We start from the raw sequence: 20,799 nt of genomic DNA on the forward strand, positions 1-20,799 counted from the left end.
AGTTTTTGGGGTTTGGGGTTTGGGTTTTGTGTTTGGTTGGTTGGGTTTTTTAGTTCCAAAGTGTGATTCTTGCTTGTATATTTGAACCTTAATGGGTAAGCTACTCTTAATTATATGTGTGGTCAGATACTAAGTGCTGTTTTAATGATGTGATATTTAGTGGGCAGATGTTTCCGGCTTTACCCTCAACTGCCTGTTAGTAGAAAGTATGTGACAACCTTAGGAACTATGAGACTGTAGTAAATAGTATTTTGTCATATGGTCATATTTCTTACAGACAAGGAACATAACAAGGATACTCTGATGGAAGGAAACTGGAGTTTCCTCTCACTTTCCACTCCTTGTAATTCATTTCTTTAGTAGCTTGGACAAAGGATGTTGTGGTCTTATTCCATCAGAACAGTAGCACTAGCAAGGACGGCCACAATAGGATGATTTCTCCTTCCCTTTATCTTCTTTCCTGTTCATGCAGCCTACACTGGTGGGACTTTATATGGAAGAGGTATATCGAAAAATGCAGATTCTCATTAAAAAGTCAACTTCACACTGTTACTTTTTGAGTATGTAGAAGTCATAACCTACTAACTGAGCTGCAGTGACTTTCAGTCCCCTTTTTGGGAAGGCTTAATGTGAAAGCAAAAGCATGTCTGGGTTATTAGGATTCATTGCTGTAGAAGGCTTTGGAAGCTTAATCCAGGTGATACTTTTTAGCTGTAATTTCACAATGAACCAAAACCGATGGTAGCATTTAAATAATCTTGTTCTTCCAAACTTGTTTGTAGGTGGTATCCTGTGTTGGCAATGGTGTCTTTACAGCTAGGCAGTGAATTGTATCAGGGCCTGCAGAACACAGGCATTGACAAGGCAGAATAGGAATGGCACTACCTGTAATATTGAATATTCTTATTTATTTGTTTAGGGGTCTTTTAATGGCTTGGAAAGGTTCAACTCATTCGAGCTTGCACTTGTATTACTCAGTATAATAACGCATCTCTTCCAGTCCTGACTTCTGAAAAATTGTAATCATGTTAAATCAGTGGAAGTCTTATTATTGATTTCAAAGAATAAGGATTTCTCTCCCAGTGTGTAGCAGATATATTTCATTCATTTATAGTATTTAGAGACCAGTATTTTATATGGAAAATATTTTTGTAGCAGAGCTGTCAATTTGGAAGAAACAAATCCTTTTCTCTGGCCACTGTAGTATTGGGAAAATATATTTCAAACACTTGAGGATGAAATATATCTGTAAAATATCTAGTAAATTATCATTACTACCTCAAAATCAAAACATTAAAGTATTACTAATTGGGGGGAAAAAAAGAAAATAATAAAAGCTCTTATAGGAATCTTTGGCTGTGTAGTACTTAATCTCAGAACTAGAATTTAGATTTCAAATGTTGATGTTACATTTTAGACAGTTAAATTTCCAACTGATGTATTGCTAGGAATTTATCCTGCTGACCCAAACATGAATTCAGAAGCGCAATGTTCTTTAAAGAGTGAGAAGTCGAAGAGACTGCAGATGCAGTGACCCTCTCTTCCTGAGCCCATTCCACTTTCTTTTTAAAAACAGTAGACTAGTGATTAGATACGTCAGACTGCTTTCTCCTCATTTCCTTTTCCAACAGGCTTTTTGCAGAGGTTGAAATTTGAAGGCATAACTGTATTTTCACTTCTAATACATGAAAAACTTACATATGCAAAGGGAGTTTTAAAGAACAAAACTGAAGTAACATTAAATTCTAGATGACTAAGATTGCCTTTCTGATTATCAGTAACAGACCCGAAAAAACCTCTAAGCCATCAGGAAGTCTTCCTTTTCTGATGAAGAACTTGAAGCTGCATGCACGTAATGAAATGTTCTTGAGAGAATGAAAAATTAGGAGCATCCATTGCTATATCTTTTTTTCTGCGTAAAACCTGTTGAAAAATACAGTGCTTTGAAGGAATTTGAATAAAGGTCATGTTCCGTGTTAGCTGGAATGAGAGTTGGCTCTGTGCATGAAGCAGCATGTCTGCAGACTCAGAAGCAGGAGGATGACAAAGAAACAAAAGCAGTCATAGCTAATAGTTCGGAGCGGGGGTAGTATGTGGATATCGCCCTTGTGAGGTGCTTGTTTGTACATGGCCTTGAAAGGTAAAGGTGAAAATCTGCTAAGGAGGAAGAGAAACTGCAAGTGAAAACTTTAATTGTCTGCTCAGGGATAAAATCTTAAACCTTTCACTCCTGCGTCCTTAACTAAATCTATTGCTGTGGTAGAACAGAACTAATGGTACAAAGTGGTGCACGCACTGATAACAGCCTGGGGCATGCTCTGCTATCAGCTGGGACTGAGGTCATTAGAGAGATGTGTACACCACTCAGGGCATGCCTCTACTATAGGAGTTAAGTGGAATTGACTGAAGTTGTGATGATAAAATGTATCATAAAAGATGTCAAACCTCACGTGGATGCTTGCTTTGCCAGTGCCTAATTCTCCAAAAGACTGAAGACTGTTTTACCTCTGAGAGGGCTTAAGTGAGCTTAAATCTGAGTGGCCGCAAACAGACAAGCTCTTCATTCTGAGTAACTAACCGTGGCCCTAGGCCAATCATCCTCCAAATGTATCTAATTGTAGGATAAAGAAACTGTTTTGGCTTTCAGTGCAGCAAAATATATCAGAAATAACAGTTCCCAAAAGTTCTGACTTTGGCTAGTGTAATAATTTGCCAGGCAGAGCTAAAATAAATGTGCATCTCAGTCCTAAAACACGGTTCTTCATATGCTCAAGTGATCACTGGCATAACGACAGTATTGTATGAAGAATTAAATAGACAAGCTCTAAACAGCAACAATGACATCAGTGTAGAAGGAGCTTATTGCTAGAGTTGAATAGTGGGGCTTGCTTCCTGGGCACTAACCTTTCTCCCTATTAATTCTTTGACATGGAAGGAATTAATAAGATTCCCACATAATAGCTTCTTTATATGGCTTTAGGAACTTAATTAGAATAAAAGAAACAGTACTATCCCTAAAGCTACTTTGTTGCTGTTGGCTTTACAATAGAACTTCTGCCTAAAATGTCCCCATCTCCTGATTCACTTCCTGCTATAAACTTAGCAAAACAATAGACGTTTCACAGAAGATAGATAGTCCTGCATTTCAGCAGCAGAACATGTCAGGCAGAGCTCATTATCTGTAGTAAAGGAAGGGCTTTACTCTGTCAACTCTACAAACTAGTGCCGTTTCCGAAGTAGTTACTGTTCAGTTTACTTAGGTGGAAAAAACGGAAGGCAACTTATATTTTGTTCCTTCTTTATTAAAATAGCTCACCCGAGCCTTCAGGGCAGTTGGAAGGACTCCGTGCCATCTGGTGCATAGGTATCAAAATGTAACACTGGTGTCCATGGCCTGTTACGCTAACATGTGGGGTTCCTTAACAAAAACTTTATTCTTGTGTTCTCTGCAGAAAATAAATATGTATAGCTGGGAAAAGCTGACTTTAGCCGCAATTTTGTTAAACATTCGATTATTAAGAGGAAATAGGAACATAAATGAGTTTCTTGGAAAAACTGATTGTTTTTACTGAATAGGAGGAAGTTGTTTGTGCTAGGCTGTATTTTTTTTTTTTTTGCATTTTTTTTAGGTAGCCATCAAAGCTTAGGCAAGCTCAGAGAAACTCTCTATAGTCAGAGCAGTCCATAGCCAGAACTTTCACAGTTTTTATGATGACATAGAGATATCTTTACCATTGACAGAGAGCCTTGTATGCTTTCATTCTCAATTTTTGTACCTATTAAAAGTGTATCAGCCACATCTGAGCCAATCATAGACAATTGTTGTGAAATTGAAAAGTTTGGACAGTATGAAACACTAATTAAAAACATTAATGTGAAAAACAAGGAGATAATAAAGAATCTTTCAGACAAGAACACATCTTAATGTGAAAAGTTCTTTAGCAGTGAAAGTTGGGCAGTGAAACAGTACAAATTGATTGGAGTGGAATTAAATTTCGTATTCTGAAATTCTGTCTCATTGGTTGGCATATATATTCACTAATGGCATTACATTTGCAATCAAAACATGGTTCAGGAATTAAATTTAAAGTGCAAGTAAATAAATACATACATAACATGTGGGCTTTCTTAGCCAGAGAGGAAGGTTCTGAAGAGAATGCTGAAAAGTTATTGCAAGAGTCAAGAAACACCGACAAAATTTGCATGGAGTGCAGCCAAGAGACAGAATTTCTTTACAGCTGAAGTATTAGTGCTTAAAAGGACACATGGAATTTCTGATGACAGCAGAAAACACAAGAAACATATTTAAAAATAGACTGTGTTAAATAGACTGTCTTAAAAGTAAAAATAACCGTGGGATACTTATCTAAAATGAGAGAGAGGATTTTTTTTTTCAGAAACTTCCTTTCCTGTTCCTAACAGCCTAAATCAAATGCTTACCAGTGGGGCTGCATAGACAGTCTTTCTTTTAAGAAGAAAGATTAAGATAATCTTTGCCAGGCTGTCATATTCTGAATATAACTGAAAATGGTCAGAGAACAAATGAATTTTAATATTTAGGAAAAAATATCAAAATCCTAAACCCAAAATGATTAATATGTTAAAGTATGATTCACTAGATCAGTAAATTATTTATGGCATCATAATAGTGTCATCACGCTGGGAGGTTGCATGACTGATGATAGATATAATTAGACCACTAATCTCGTTTAATTCACTACAAGAAAAACTTAGCATTTGAATATGCATAGAGATAATTTACGTTTTATAAATTGAAAAAAATAGTACTTTATTAACCTCTGTGGTATATTTTCCCGAGCAGTTTTTCAAGTGCATATATGTATTTATTCAGTGCATGTAGCCTCAAGCCTACATATATTTATACATACCTTAAACTGTATTACTATAGATAATGAAGTCAAATTGCTGCACCAGCATGAGTATTAACCCCAATGCAGACAAATTCTGCTTTTGCGCCTAGAGGTAATTCATGGGAAGATTGACAGTGTTGATCCAAAAAGTAGACTAAGATGATTTTGATGTTGCTTCTGAATTGTTTCAAATAGTACACTTGGAAAAGGGGCAAAAAATTTTACAACTGAAAATGTATTTTAAAAATTCTGATGGCTGTTCTTGTCTTATTGATTTCCAAAGGTGTCTAAGTGTTTTTCATCTAAATGTAAAAAGCATAGGAAACATCTTGCAACCAGAAGAGAATATTCAGCAGCTTGAAAATGCTGTTCCCTAAAGTGGTGCCTTGAGACACCTCCAAATATTAAATTAAAATGTTCATATAAATTGTCTTTTGGTTAGCTTTCTTTTTTCCCAATTAATAGTCCTGCCTTTACCTTTTTATCTTTAAAAATATAATTTCATAGCATTTATAAAGGTGTTTCATAGCATTTATAAAGATGTTAGTAGATTTATAAAGATGTTTAAGTGAAAAGCTGGAAAACACAGTTGTTATTTCTCAAGTTTTATTAAAATCTGAATCCAGTTGTTGGTACAAAAATGTTGTGTAAATTACTCATTTCTGATTGCTCTCTGTTCCCTTGGGAGGCAGAAGCAGTTCAAGTTCTATATTACAAGGACTCCCAAAACTACGCCACTGCCTTTGCACTGTGACACAAGGACTGAACTTACTGTACCTATATGTACATATTTTTTAAAAAAATCTAGTAAATATATATATATATGTAAATACAGTAAATATATATGTAAATATAGTAATAAAATAAACACAATGTATATATACACACACGATGCAATATAATAATAAGTAATATATATATATATATAAAAGGTATAAGCAGTACAGAGGCCTAGCAAAGTCCATGCATGGGAATAGCTGATTTGAAGAATAAGGCACTATTTTCCTCATTGTTAAAAGACTGTCTGATAGTTTTTGCAACCAGACTCAGGGCTCTCCTGCTCCATTTACAGTCATTGTCCCCATACTGGCCTCATGTAAGAATGTGAGCCCTGGCTCTCACAGGCAGTGGCACATATGTGATTTGCACTGGTTTTGTGCACAGTGAAGTGATTTTGGGGGCAAAAGGTGGTATTTAACCAACTCTGTGTGGAATAGTTGCGGGATTTTTTGTGTCAGTCCACCACCAACTGCAGTTGAACTTCTGTCCTCTGCCAAAATGGAATTCCATTTCATCACAATATGAACTTAGTTCTACCAAGGAGCACTATGATTTACACTGAATTTCTGTTCTGTTTCTTCAATCTTTGAACAAGTTTGAGCCTTATTTGATCATACAAAGAGATGAATGACTGTTTTGATGTTGAGGTTGAAGAAAGTCTAAGTGTTCTGGCAGGGAGGATTTCCAGCTTTGACAATGCCCTAGGCAAAATGGAAGCTTGATTCGTGTCCATACAGAAAGAGCTGTATTTGCGATTATATACGTCACTTGTAATCTCCTGTAAAGAGAGCTGGTTTATGCAAAGCTTGATCTCATATTTAATGAGAGCCACTGTGTGGAAAATTAAAGCACATTTGTGGTCAGAACTGAGAGAAGAAATAGCAATAAATTTCAAGATTCCTCCTCTAAAATGTGAAATTCTAAATTTCAAGAGAGATGAAAGGGAGATTAGGGAAGGAGGAAATCATGTTAAGTCTTAGCTTACCAACCTGACCAAATTTTGCAGTAATATTAACTGCAATTAATTCAACTCAAATTTTTAAGGACATTTCTTCAAAAGGTAAAATTTACCTCAGTGCTGTGGTCTCACAGTCCTGAGCTAATCTGAATTCCCAGTGAACTTAAAACTCCTTGAGTTCATGAGTCACGCACTTAGTGAAAGAGTACAGGAAGACTTGGCGTCTATGCTGATTATATGCAGACTTGCATAAGAAGCATGGCCAAGAGGAAAGTACTCTTAGGACTGTTTTGCAGCCCTAACAAATGATCCAGAGCTCTTGCTGTCCCCAAACCAGGCTGTCCTCTGGGACAACGCTGGAGGCAGATCAGTGATGAGAAGGGCAGATGGAAGGGAAATGCTGAAACTGGTGGAGGAGAAGGTAAAGGCCGAAGGGACAAAATAAGGTTATCGTGATGGCTGCTGCTTGGAACTTGAAATAATCCTCTCTCTAAAGCAAACAAGGCTGAAAGATAGGCAAGGGCTGGAATAACAGTTCTGCCTGTGATACTATTCAAGTATTACGTACCTCCGTGCACCGAGGTTTAACCAAATCAGCAATGTTATTTTAAAGGTGGCTCTGTCCTTGAGCCACCTCTGTCTCGAATGCAGCTGTCAGACAAGCCCGCGAAGTCCTGTGCCGTCCCCCGCAGCGAGACGCGGCTGCAGCTGACAGACAGGAGCCGGAGGAGAAGCGGAATAAATGCAGCACCGTCATTGCCGCATTGTGCTGTTAGAGGGCACTGCGTTACACGGCGGGACTGCCGCGGGATCGGGAGGGAAATTAAAGCCTTCACCACTTTCGGGCCTCTAAAAGTCCCTGTCACTTTTCAGGATCTTTCGGTTCGGTCAAATTCCGCTTCGGGAAACGAAATCTTCTGCTCGTTCACGGCCCTCCGCAGCGGAAACGGGACACAGGTGCGATGTTTTTATTCACGTTGCGCCCTGACATGCTCTGCAGCGTTACTGTCAGCGGTTTCCGACCACGTATATACCTGTGTTATACGCACACAGCGGCTGCCCTCTCGGCGAGCCGGTCGGGGCGGGCAGGCTGCCCGGTAGGCGCGGGGTGGCAGCCGCCGGCGCTGCCGGCCGCAGACGCGTACCCCGCAGCGGCCACATCCCCCTCATGAGGCGCCCCCGGGAGCCGGGGCCTCGGCCCGCCGGCCGGGCCACCCCGAGGCGCACTCGGCGCTAACGGCCCCCGGCAGCCGTTGGGGAAGCTCGCGCCGGCCGCGGGCGCGCGCGCCACCGCCTCCCGCCAGCTACCTTTGCCCCCACCGCCCCTTCCAGCCCTCGACTAGGAAGCAGCGTTAATTGGCAGTCTGGGAGAGCCAATAGTCGGCGGCGGGGCGGGAGCCTGCTCGTCGCTCTCGCCCAATCGGAGGGCGGCTGGGCGTCCGCCAATCGGAGGGGCGGAGGTGGCGGGCGCGGGGGGCGGCAGTCGGTGCGGCGGGGAGCGGAGCGCTGGGGTGTCTCTCGCGTTCCGCCGCGCTCTCTCTCAGTCTCGCCGGCCCCCTCCCTCTTTCGCCGCCCGCGGGCACAGGAGACGGGCACTTTCCGGCACTTCAGGTGAGGGCGGTGCCGTCGTCTTGGGCCCTAGCCTCGGAGAGAGACTCGAGGCAGAGGCCGGGGTTTAGAACCTCGTCGGAGAGCTTTTGCGGGGGAGCGCGGAATGGCGGGCAGCGCATTCGCACCGGCGGCCGCGGGGAGGGCGTTTGGTTCAGCCCGTCGCTCGCGGGCCGGCGGCGGCCGGCGCTGCTGTTGCCCCGTGGCGGGGTCAGGCCGCGCGGGGCGGGGCGGGCGGCGTGCCGTGGAGGCCCCGTTGGGTGCTGAGGGACCGCGGTGAGGCGGTGGGGGGGAGGGAAAGAGGGTCTGGGGGCGCGGGCGGGAGCGACAGTGCTGAGGCGCGACGGCGGCGTGGAGAGGCGGCGGGCGGGGGGGGCGCTGGGGGGTGCAGGCCCGCGGGGGTGTTGGGGCGTCCTCTCTCCGGCGGGAGCGGGGAAGGTGAAGCTCTCCTTGCACGGCTCCTGGCGGGGCAGGGCAGGGCTGGGGCTTGCGGGGAATGATGACAGCGGCTGTGGGGAGGCTCGGTTCCTGTAGGAGGGAAAGAGCTCGCTGCTCGGGGAAGTTTAGTGACCCACTCGGTGGTGGTGACGGCTCTGGTTTGGGGAGGGGAGGAGAAGAGGGTGTAGAGGGAGACCTAAAATTGAGCGACTGGTTTTTTTGTCCCGGCTTTGAAATCCCGGCGTCCTGGATGATGGCAAGTAACGATGCTGTTTTGGTGGGAGGAAGTGTTTCTGTGGGGGAGAGTGAGGTTTTAAACAGCTCACAGCCTCCTGAGTACTGGTAATGACCCAGCCAAGTCAGGCTTCTTGGGCTTGCCATTGCCTTCTCTCTTGACTTTCCCTTTTTTGGCTTGCGGAAAGGATCTCCTCATCTTGCAAAGTGAATCGTCTGTGTGAGAGACAGGAGTCTCTTTATGTGCATTGAGGCTACCTGGTTAGAGAAAGACTGGGTATCTACGGTGTCTGTCTGGCTTGCTATATCTATCTTCCACAGCTGCTTGGCTGTCTCTGCTTGGAGTGACTCAGAAGCTGATAGACTGAATCTTATGAGACTTCATCCTTTTGCCCTAGCAGCAAGAGAAGCCAGAAGGGTGCAAGTGACGTATAATGTCCATTGTAAATGGAATGTTTGAAAACTAAATGCAATCTTGCAATTTTAAATGTTCAGTTTTCTTGATAGCCATTCTTGATTAAAAGCGTAGGTTAGTTATGATAATTTAAAACAAGTACACCACTGCTTGCATTTTCTGTACCTATTTCAATAAGTTTGATCATATGTACGTGACCCAGGCTGGGTTAAAAAATAAGCCTTGAGATGTGCTAGACACTTTTATTTTCTTCTATTGCACTCCCCCAGCCACACAACAGACTGCTTGAAAGGTTGCCATAAGACTGTTTTCGCTTGCTACAGGGGGGATTTTTTTCCCTTCTGCTAATTTGAATTGAATTCCAGAGTTTGTTGAGCCCTTCTCTGAAGACAGAACCTTTTCACTGCTTTGAAAAGGTAAAAACATGAACAGTGCTTTATTGTAATAGTCATAGTGAAGACTGCGTTATGTAAGCAACTGAGTTTTCATTCTGGTTTTAGTGCAACAGAAAGATCATTCTCATATGTCTGTGATGACACTAATATAAAAACATTGCTTCATTGCTTTCTTGAGGGGGAGGAGGAGGAGGAGAGAAGACTTGTATTTCTGCTTAAAGGAGAGAGGTAACTAAAACAGTTTGCCAACTGTATTTCAGATGGGCAAAACTCCGTAATTGTGTTTTTAACTATTAAGGTTATTGACACCAAGGGCTAATGTGCTTGCTGTATGAAATTATATTTTGTCAAACTTGCTGTTTTCCTTCAAAAATAGTAGAGTTATATTCTACCAATTAGGACTGAATCAGCTTAAACAGTAGCGTGTATTAGCACATGAGGTGTGTCTAATTAGCACAATGCAGCATCATGTTAGAGATCTCTGATCATACTATACCACAGCTTAGGTATGGTAAGCAGGAGAGGAGTGCAGGTGCTACCTTGTCCTCTGTAGTGTTAATCTTGGCATCCTGTTCAGTGTTGGAGTGCTCCAAACTCCCCTCAGTGCATAGTTTACAGTTCCAGACTCAGTTTCTTTGGCTCAGAGTTTGTGTTGTGCAGTGCCATTTTAGAATAAACATTAAAACCTGCCCTGGGGGCTAAACTGCATACATACACATCAAGCAACAATATCAATGTTAAAAGGAAGATACATTGCACAATTGTAGTTGTTAGGCAAAACCGTTTTGGACCTTTTTTTTTTTGGTTACACTGAATGTTTTTTCTCTCATTTTGAAGAGGACATGTTGACTTGAATTGGTAGCCTGTAAATGCAGGACAAGAGACTTCAGTGCTTGTCAGCCTGTCACAGCAATGACAAAAGATAAAATGCTTAGCGGCGCTGCTAGTCAAGAATTGCCTGTGCTTATATGAATCTGTGGGAGTAATGGAGATTGGCTAAAAGGTAGCTTTCTGCCTCTGAGACGGTGCATGGTTTTCTTAATGTGGGAGTAGCAGGTTGTGGAAAAAGTTCTGTCTTCTCATACAGTAAGCCAGGAGAACAGTAAATGCAGATTGAAATATTTTTAATAGATTTGTTTAAACATGCATGTAAACTAATATGTTGGAATAGTGTTTTGTTTGTCCTTGGGATCTCTGCTTTTTAAAAGAAATTATAAGATTTAAAGACTTACTCATTGCCTGAGATCTGGAATGAAGTCTCTAATGCTTTAATTGAGGACTACTCTGTCAGATAAACAACCTTTTTGTAACATAGAATTTAATTCAAATTCTGTCTTAATCCGTAAAACTTCAAGAAGTGTGTTGTTCCTTTCAACTAAATGTAGTTACGGGTTTTTGGCTTGACTTAATGTAGTGATTAATTGTTCTCAGCACATGAAAAGGAAGAAAGCAGGAAATAACAGTGATGTAACTGTACTGAAACTGAGCTAAGTATTCTAAGCCTGTGGTTGAGTAGAATGGTATACTTAATATGAATGTTACCTGGCTAGTTGGCACACTGGGGTTGGGAAGAATAACCTGAAGTTGACAGTAAAAAGGCTGTTGTATCCTGGGGTTGGTTCCCAGTCTACAGTCATAGTTGAATTTATCACGAGACTTGAATGTCATTCCTTTATGGGCTCTCCTGCAAGGTACCTTGCTTGGGTCAAGGGAACAGTCAAAATTTCTCTAATGATCTTGGTCTCGAATCTGCCTTGATGTGTGTTCCTTGGAGTGTGAGTGATTCTGCTTGAGCCACTGTGAAATGCTGTGCGTTAGTAGAGTCCTGTAAATCTTGGTGGACAGGATGTGTCAATATTTGAGGAGGCACACAGCCCTAATTAGTAAACAGGGATAGAGCTAGCACAGGTATTGTAACACTGCACAGTAATGAGCTTAGAAGCAATAAGAAAATGTCTCTAAGGCTTTAAGTGACGTGGTTTGGTTCAACTCTTCACAATATGCAAATGTTTAAAAACTGTTCTGGCTTATACAACATATTGTAAATATTTTGACAGTGTTGGAAACCTGTATCTTGTGGTGTTTGTTTTTTGGGCAAATGCATATTATTAACCCTGTTTACTTGTGTAAGACTCCGCTTAAAGTTAAGACTTTAATTCCAAGACATCTACAGACCAAAAATTTTTAAACAACCTTCTTTGTCTTTTATCATATACTCTAGACTGGCGAATAACAAAGCGGACTACAATATTACAGCAAAAATGGTGAGGATAAGAACAGTCTGTCAAATCGTATTATTAAATACTTGTTTCAAACAGTTTTATTGGAACCAAGAGGGCTGGCTTTTATGTAATCTTCTGACATAAACTTATAGATATGACACTCTGACAATGGGTGCCACGCAGATTTTAAGTGACACCGTGAACTCAGAAGAGTTCACAAGTATGTGTTTTAAATATCTTCCCATGCCTGTTGTGATTTATGGATCACAGAATCATGATGTACTTGCAAACTCTTAGCTTTTGACTATGATGTAGTTGGCTGTTTACTGATATTAAAGCTGGATGACTGTGTAGTCTTCATTGTGAAGTGTCTTTTTGCAGGAATGTGATATTCTTTCTGTCTTATTATTATTGTATCTTTGTACATGAGTAGCACAAACAGGACTCATCTGATTTTTATGTATGATAATAAGTTAGTCTCCCCCACATATCAGGCTGATGAATTGCCAGCTGGTGATTCTAACAACAAAAGGTATGTATTGACTGTGATCTGAAAGGACTAGCATAGTTCTCATGCCTGCCATCTCAAATTTTCTGAGCATAACCAAGGGTTCTGGGTTCCAAAAACAATTGTACAGAGCTTCTTACTTAGCATAGGAATGGTAGGTAAATGTTGAAATAAGAATTTTATTAGTTCTTAATAGCAGGTACACAGCCATACCTCACTATTCTTTTAAGTTTATGTAGTTTTTTGTTTTATTTCTGACTTAATAGGTCAAATAAAGGGTGTGGGGTGAATATGTTTAATGTGTCCTTCTTAAAAGGGGTAATGTGAAGTACAGATTTCAATCAATGATCTTCCATGAGTCACAGGACAAATGGGACATCTTTTAAGTTTGGCTTATGCCTCCCATCCTGTCCCCTAATAGAGGCTTACTTAGCAAACTGGCAGATACCTGGATCACTGCTGGGTGGAACAATGCTGCTTTCTTGTCAGGAGAAATGATTAATCTATAATAAACAGGTCTAGTTATGTTAAAGCAACTCTTTGTATTTAATGGACCTGCATGTGTACAACATCAACTTGCAGGCATGTTTAATTCCACAGTCCTTGAATAACATCTTTTAAAGCATTTTTTTCCAAAGTGTTCAGGTTCTCTCTGTCCCTTAATAGTTACAGATAAAAGCTTAAAAACTTTTTTTTTTTCTGGTCATTTACCTGAAACAAGCTAACCAATGTAAGTAATCTAATATCTGGCCAACGTACAATTGTGCTTAACTTGAAGGAGCCATTGAACTGCTTGGCTAAGCTCTAGGGTGAACTTAACTGAAGGGAATTGTTCCCAAGTTCTTGCTGGGTTGAGGTGATGTTTCCATTCCAAAATGCGAGCACTCCATTTGACATGTAAGAACTAGATAACCATTTCCTTTAAACACATTTTCTTTAATTTTTGTCTGTTAGGAGAGCTTCATATAAAGAGTGCTGTCAGTCTTGTGTCATTCAAATACAGTGAGAATTGGGCAATGAAATTTCTTAGAAACTCTCATGCCCACAGCTGGAGTATTGCTGTCTCATTGATTATTTATATTGGTCCACTATTTTGGTAGGCCACTAGTGTTCCCACTGGTTTATACCAACTTGAGTATGTTTTACTGCAGTTCTGCTTTCTACTAGTAGTTTTTATGACACAGGGCTGTGTGTCATTCTTCCTTTGAGATTTTTGTCTTTTTTGAAAGCTGGTTTAATTAACAGTAGGAACAACCAGCACATATGGATAAAGTATGAACAATGAACCTGCAATTAATAGTGCTACTTCCCAAAGCAAACTTTTATGCTGTCTTAGTGAACTGAGTCCTCAATGGGAAGATAAGTGAAACAAGTTGTATATGGCTACGGTGTCATTGGCTTGTGGTGGGTTGATCTTGACTGGATGTCAAGTGCCCACCAAGCTGCTCTATCACTCCCTTCCTCAGCTGGACAGGTGAGAGAACATATAATGAAAGACTTGTGGGTCGAGATAAGGACAGGGAGAGATCAGTCACCAATTACTGTCATAGACAAAACAGACTTGACTTGGGGACAGTAATTTAATTTATTGCCAATGGAATCAGAGTTAGGGTAATGAGAAATAAAGCCAAATCTTAAAACACCTTCCCCTTGCCCCTCTCTTCTTCCTGGGCTCAACTTGACTCCTGATTTCTCTACTTCCTCCCACCAAGTGTTGCAAGGGGACAGGAAATGGGGGTTGTGGTCAGTTCATCACATGTTGTCTCTGCTGCTCCTTCCTCCTCACACTCTTTACCTGCTCCAGTGTGAGGTCCGTCGCATGGCAGACAGTCCTCCATGAACTTCTCCAATGTGAGTCCTTCCCATGGGCTGCAGTTCTTCATGAACTGCTCCAACACGGGTCCCTTCCAGGGGGTGCAGCCCTTCAGGAGCAGACTGCTCCAGCGTGGGTCCCCCACGGGGTCACAAGTCCTGCCAGCAAACCTGCTCCAGCCTGGGCTCCTCTCTTGGTGGGGTCACAGGTCCTGCCAGGAACCTGCTCCAGTGTGGGCTCTCCACGGGCTGTAAGTGGGTATCTGCTCCACCATGGGCCTCTATGGGCTGCAGGGTGACAGCTGGCCTCACCACGGTCTGGTAGGGTGCCAGGAGCATAAGAATTTGGGAGGGGGCACAGCCAGGACAGCTGACCCAAACTGCCCAAAGCGATATTCGATACCGTATGACATCATGCTCAGTATATAAACCTGGGGGAAGAAGGAAGGGGGCACATTCGGAGTGATGGCGATTTGTCTTCCCAAGTAATTGTTATGTGTGATGGAGCCCTGCCTTCCTGGAGATAGCTGAACACCTGCCTGCCCATGGGAAGTGGTGAATGAATTCCTTGGTTTGCTTTGCTTGTGCACACAGCTTTTGCTTTACCTGTTAAACCGTCTTTATCACAGCCCATGAATTTTCTTACTTTCACCCTCCTAATTCTTTATCCCATCCCACCGGGGGGAGAGAGCAAGTGGCTGCGTGGTGCTTAGTTGCCAGCTGAGGTTAAACCATGACAGATAGGAAAATTAAACTTTATCTTGGTACAACCCAATGTGGATTCTGAAGTAGGGTCTTTAGCTTGTGTTCATTTCAGCAAACAATCAAAATATGTTTATTGGCACTGGAGTCTCTGTTATTTAGTATTTCCTCAGGCTTTTTCTTATATCAGCTGTGCAGTAGATCAGTCATGGTTCCGGATCTATTCTGAGGTCACCAGTGATAATGGTAAATAGCTTAGTGGTAGCTCAGTAGACACATCCTGCTTCATAAAATTTCTTGACTCTATTTTGAGAGTTGAAAGTAAATGTAATTTAAGAAATTTGTTGTATTGATTTTTCTTTTTACTTATGTAATAACAATTATCAACTCGTTATACTCAAGTGGGATCTTATTGGTTCCATTTCAACTGACTTGTATTTAGTGAACTATAACCATGTCCCTTTTAAAATGCTTAGGTAGTATCAGTTTTCCCCATTTTTCAGAACTTCTTAGAAGTTCGTGACTTAAAGACACTCAAATGATTTTTTCAAATTCTTGAACAAAAGCTAATTTGGACATGCTTGTTTTGGACTCCTACGTGTCCATAGTTTAGCCCCAGGCCCCACACTCAGCAGCTAAAACCATGTTCCGCTCACTCACCCCCTCTCTTGCCCCTGGTGGGATGGGGAGAAGAGTCAGAAAACGAACGCAAAAATTCATGGGTTGAGATAAGAACAGTTTAATGGAACAGCAAAGAAAAATGAACTAACAATAACAACGACAATAATGAAAGACACTACGAAGCAATGGGACCCCAGCAAACCTGCCCCCCTGGCCTGCCACCTTTGTAAATGAGCATGAATTTACATGGTATGGAATTGCTGTGGAATATTCCCTTTGGCCAGTCTGGGTCAGCTGTCCTGGCAGAGTAGAACTTAACCCTATCTTGGCTGACCTGGCACACTAAGCCATTTCGATTTCTAGTTTGAGAGGTAATAATCATATCACTCAGTTGTGATTATTTGTCAGCATTCATAGACCTTCTGCCTCTGTTACTACATTAAGATGTTGATACCTTATGAATGGTAGTATTGTTGCCAAGGTTGTTATAATAAGGACAAAAAAGGAGCTTTAAAAAGATTTGAGGTCTACCACTACAACTATTTCTGTGTTCTTTCTGCTGTCTTCCATAATTTTCCATCCATTTTGTTACATTTGTTACCATGAACTTCCCCTCTTTCCCACTTCACCTATAGCTATTTCTCTTGCTACATTGTTTTCTTTTTCTAATGTGGCTTTGGAAACAGGTATTAAAAAAATTCTCCTGTGATTCCATGTGATTCTTGTGTAATAAACTAATCATTTGATCAGATTGCAAAACCCGAGTCTTCTCTGTTGAAACTGGAAATAATCTGAGTCAACTCAGGGCTGGTATGCAGGTAGTTGACTTCTTTTAGTTCTGTCATCCATTCTCTTTTGAGATACGGTATGCATGGAGTTCCTTTGTATTGGATGCAGTGTGCTCTTTGAGTTAGGACATTTGAGTTAGGACCTATAACGTATGTTAAATTCCTTGCAAATTTTAGAATTGGGAAAGTGAAACATGAAATATATGTCAGTGGGACCAAAGGGCTCCACATTAATGTGGCATTCTTCACACAGCAGTTCATGTCAGAAGGAGCTGACTGCTCTTTGTTTACTGTGCTTGAGTGGTCTTGAGTAGACAGTAGTTAGTGCCCATGTGGTGCACGAGCTATCGGAAGATGTTGCTGAACTGTCGAGTGTTGTTGTCCCTTAAAGTTGTTAATAATTCAAACAAGTAATGAGTATTATTGCAGAAGTGTCACCACTCCTTTCTTGACCACTTAATCCTCTCTACCTACATTATAACCATTAACAAACTGTTCAGCCATGTGACTTGTACAGTGAGGTTTCAGTGATGCGAGTGGTCTTGATTTACGTTCCCAAATGCAAAAATATAATTTTTCTTACTTGTGTGTCTACCACTCGCACATAAACAGTGAAAGTATCTTTTTGCCTGTCTTTCAGGGTCTCAGACTTTCTGAAGAGTATCTTTTGTGTTGTAGGTGTACTTGCTCATTCCTTTTGTTAGCACAGCATCTTGTAACTTGTTAAACTAGCTCAGAAGCTTGTTGCCACTTCTGCTCACAATGTTAAGGCAAGTAACATCAAAACCAGTGGCAGTCTGTATTGCTACTAATATGGGAAATCAGATTCTTTCCCTGGTGCCCAGCTATTTGTTCTTGCTACGTGCTCTGTGATGGCACGTATATGGCTGTGCTGTGACCAGAGTTGGTTCCCTTTTATTTTTGGCAGAGTAATTTTCAGCTGGATGAAGCTTAGCACCTGGCTTCCTGAATATAATTGATGGCATAGGGATGGGTCAGGAGGAGTGACTGGGGACATAGGAGAAGACCAGATCAATCTTTGTCAGTGGAACAAATTTATACCATAATAAAGTGAGCAGGCTAGGTATTGAGATAAGCAGTACAGTGAATATTTTCTATAAAGTTAAGCTGTAAAGTGAATGCTGGGTGTAAACAAGTTTTTTTGCATAAGTGCTTTTATAATCTCATGTATGGCAAAGCTAGTCAGGATGTAATAAAATAAGAAAAATGTAGTGTGTATAAATGCAACAGTGTTGCTCATCCTAGCAGCTGAAGCTATGCTACATGAGCTGCTGAAATACAACTGTATAAAATTTAACACTTCCTGCCTGGAGACTGTACACTTAAACTATTTATAGTTAAGGGAATTGAAGATTCACTTATTTTTCTTGATTTTTTTTTTTAAACTAATTTTGAATGCATGGCTGAATAGGTAATAAGTTTCAAGTGATCTTGAACTTGTAAATTTAAAGGTAAACTTGCTGGGTTTTTTAATTTAAATTTTTGCTTAAAATATTTTAGTGTGGAAGGACTAGAAGACAGAATTGAAATACCTTTCAAAGTTGAACAGGTTCTAAGTAGAAAGGAGCTAGAAGTCTTTGCCTTTTGACTTCTAAAATACATGGTTGTAAATAACTGAAATGTTTCTTACGTGTAACACTGATTCTTATGTAATGAAATGCTATATTTATTTAAAAAGTGAATGTTGAATAATTTTTAAAACTCCTAGCAGTAGATTTAAATTAATTAAATTTAAATTAATGCTTTATTGTTAAACTAGGTTTTGAAGAACTAGCTTTGCATTCCAACTCAATATTTAATTTCCAAAATTGACTTAATCTTATGGAAAGAATCAAGTATGTGGGTTTGGGGGGGGGGGGGGGTGTGTCTTTTTTTTTTTTTTTTTCTCCTCTTTCCCCTTGGTATACACAAAACCCATGCCAACTCTTGTTATTTCAGCTCTCTCATTTCTTAGGCTGAAAAAACTGCTTGCCTGCCTTATTGTAACCTGTGCTGTGATTTTTTTTTTCTTTTTTTTTCTTTTTTCCCTCCTTCCTGTAAAATAATTGAATCAAATTAGTTGGATCCTCCTGTTACTTTTGTTCTGTGATACTGCCCAGTCTGCTTTCTTAGTTATTCTCAGCAAAGCGATCTTCCACCTAATATTTTTTTGAAGCAGATGCACAGACTGGCTAGCAGAGAACATCTTTCCAAGTAATGCAGAACCCTTTTTGCTTTTCTTTAATTGTTCACTGCACTGGGAAAGGTGAAAGTTTATTCACTGGATATTGTGAATGACTTCTCTGTTCATTAAGGTAGGATAAAATCCATTATTTATATTCCTAAATACAAATTTGAGCAGGTTAAATGGCAATCCATATAGTTTTAAAGGATCTGTAGGTGAACTTTAAAATTGGTTTGAATTTGTCCAAGAAATCCCTTGTTCAAAGTAGCATAGAAGCAGCTGCTTCTGCTTTGGCTTGTAGTATCCTTGTATCAGACAACAATATGTGGGTCTAGTTGGATTCTAATCACTGTATTTTTAGTACTTTGTTTAGATTGGGCTATTAAGTAATTTCTGGTAGAATGTAAATCCTGTGAGTTGTATGGGTATCATGAGTAAAATCTGTGCTGTGCAGTTTCAATCATTGTCAAGTTGGTAGCAGTTCAGTAATTGATACATGGAAATAGATAAAACAAATTTACATGAATTCTGGATTTATTTTTGGGTTATGCAAGACAAACTGTTTGCTTTAGACTTTGATCAGTCTAATAAAACATGAAGTAGTCTTTCTCTAAACTTTCTATAAAGATCCAGTTTGGGTTTTTTTTTGTGGTGGTGTATTGTTTTGTTTTGTTTTGTTTGTTTTTTGTTTTTTACTAGCCCTACAGAGAAACTGAAACTGCAATACTGCAATTGGATATCTTTATTTCTGCCGTTTTAGCCCTCCTTTCCTTTCTTGCACAACAGAATAGTTAGGAAGCATCTTTGCTTCTACATGTTATTAAGTGTTGCAGAACAACTTTCCTTTATGTAATTAAGAACAAACTGTGCTAAATTAAGCATGTAATGCCCACCAATTTTTGCTGAACAAAATTACTAGTTTTATAGTAATAATTTTATCAGTCTTAATGCTATTTCTAGGAGATCATACTGCATAGCAAGGAAATATAGAAAGAGTTGAACAGGTTTTGATGTTTTCAAGTACATTTAAAGGTTTTTTCCTTCTTTCATTTGCAGCGTTTATTTCACATTTCATACATATGGATAAAATGCTACTTTTTTTGGATTTATAGTGCTAATACTAGTATCATATCTTTCAAGATTATTTGTCTGAGTTGTGAGTGATAGTAGTTCAACTGAAGTTTATAGAGGTTTTTATAAGATTATTAATATTCAGAGGAGTGTAAAATATCTAATAAGGCTAGAATACGAACTGAAATGCAATTTATTAGGTAGGAAAAAATACCATCAAAAGCTGCTGTACAAATTGGCTCTTTAAAGCAGAAGATTTTACAAAGATGCTTTTCTAAAAATGTGTTTTGAATTTGTCAAGGAAAAATGTATCACTTGAATCTTTGAATAAAATTTGAGCTGCTTTTTCTAGTTATGTAGCTATGCTGGCCCATGAGAATTATTGGAGTGTGCAAAAGATAGCATATTACACCTAGCCTTTTACATCAAAGTCAGCATGCATGTTTAAATTTGGAGTACTGTGAAAAATCTCAATCTGGCTATAGTATCTGCCCTAAAAGAGGAAGGAATGCAAGTCACATCTTCTGTGTATTTCACCATTGCCCACTTTTAAGTACGTAACCGCTTTATGTGAATACTAAAAGCGATGCTAATCTATGTTTAACAAGACATTTAAAAATCTCACTTCCCATTTGGCTAACTTTCTTTATGAATGTGCTTTTCTGTTTCAAGGAAAAAAAAGTCTTGGGTGAAAGACAAGTATGGATTTGGCATACAAATGTCAAATGCATAAAAAGAAAATGAACAACTTTAAAGTTTTGTCTAAAGCTAGCCCACTGAAACTTAAATATTGAATCAAGTGAGCATTTACCTACTTCAAAATCCACTTAACAATTTGTTATTTGATTTCTTTTGGTTTTGTATAGAATTTAAAACTTGATATAGAATTACTGGTTATCTGTGTTAAGGTGAATGAATTCAGGTGGTAACTTGCATCAAGATTCTGAAAGTGTTGAATAAATTATTGCAATATTACTATGGAAAGACCATAACTAGAGGACTGTGAAAGATGAGATTAGAGATTTTTCAGAATTTGGATAAGCTTTCAATGCCTTTATCTTATAGGCAAAAGTGCTGGATTTGTACTTGTGTATCTTGAACCTCAAGCCAGAAGTTTTCTGCATAATTAAGAGAACTCTTTCTATAGCATTGTATTTGTGTCCATCATATTAGTATGACATTTTTTCTTCC

At 40.0% G+C, this 20,799-nt stretch overlaps 1 protein-coding gene across 3 annotated transcripts in view; it reads left to right on the forward strand.

Annotated features, from left to right (window-relative positions):
* Positions 1 to 8,075: 8,075 nt before the first annotated feature.
* The window catches only part of PACSIN2 (protein kinase C and casein kinase substrate in neurons 2), a 64,231-nt gene continuing 51,507 nt past the window's right edge, over positions 8,076 to 20,799 (forward strand). For all 3 annotated transcript variants that reach the window (XM_065631054.1, XM_065631064.1, XM_065631074.1), the window contains exon 1: positions 8,076 to 8,220. The gene's annotated coding sequence lies outside the window, so the exon portion shown is untranslated. The remainder of the gene's footprint in view (positions 8,221 to 20,799) is intronic.

This window comes from Caloenas nicobarica, chromosome 1 (genome assembly GCF_036013445.1).
Source record: "Caloenas nicobarica isolate bCalNic1 chromosome 1, bCalNic1.hap1, whole genome shotgun sequence".
Taxonomy (NCBI): domain Eukaryota; kingdom Metazoa; phylum Chordata; class Aves; order Columbiformes; family Columbidae; genus Caloenas; species Caloenas nicobarica.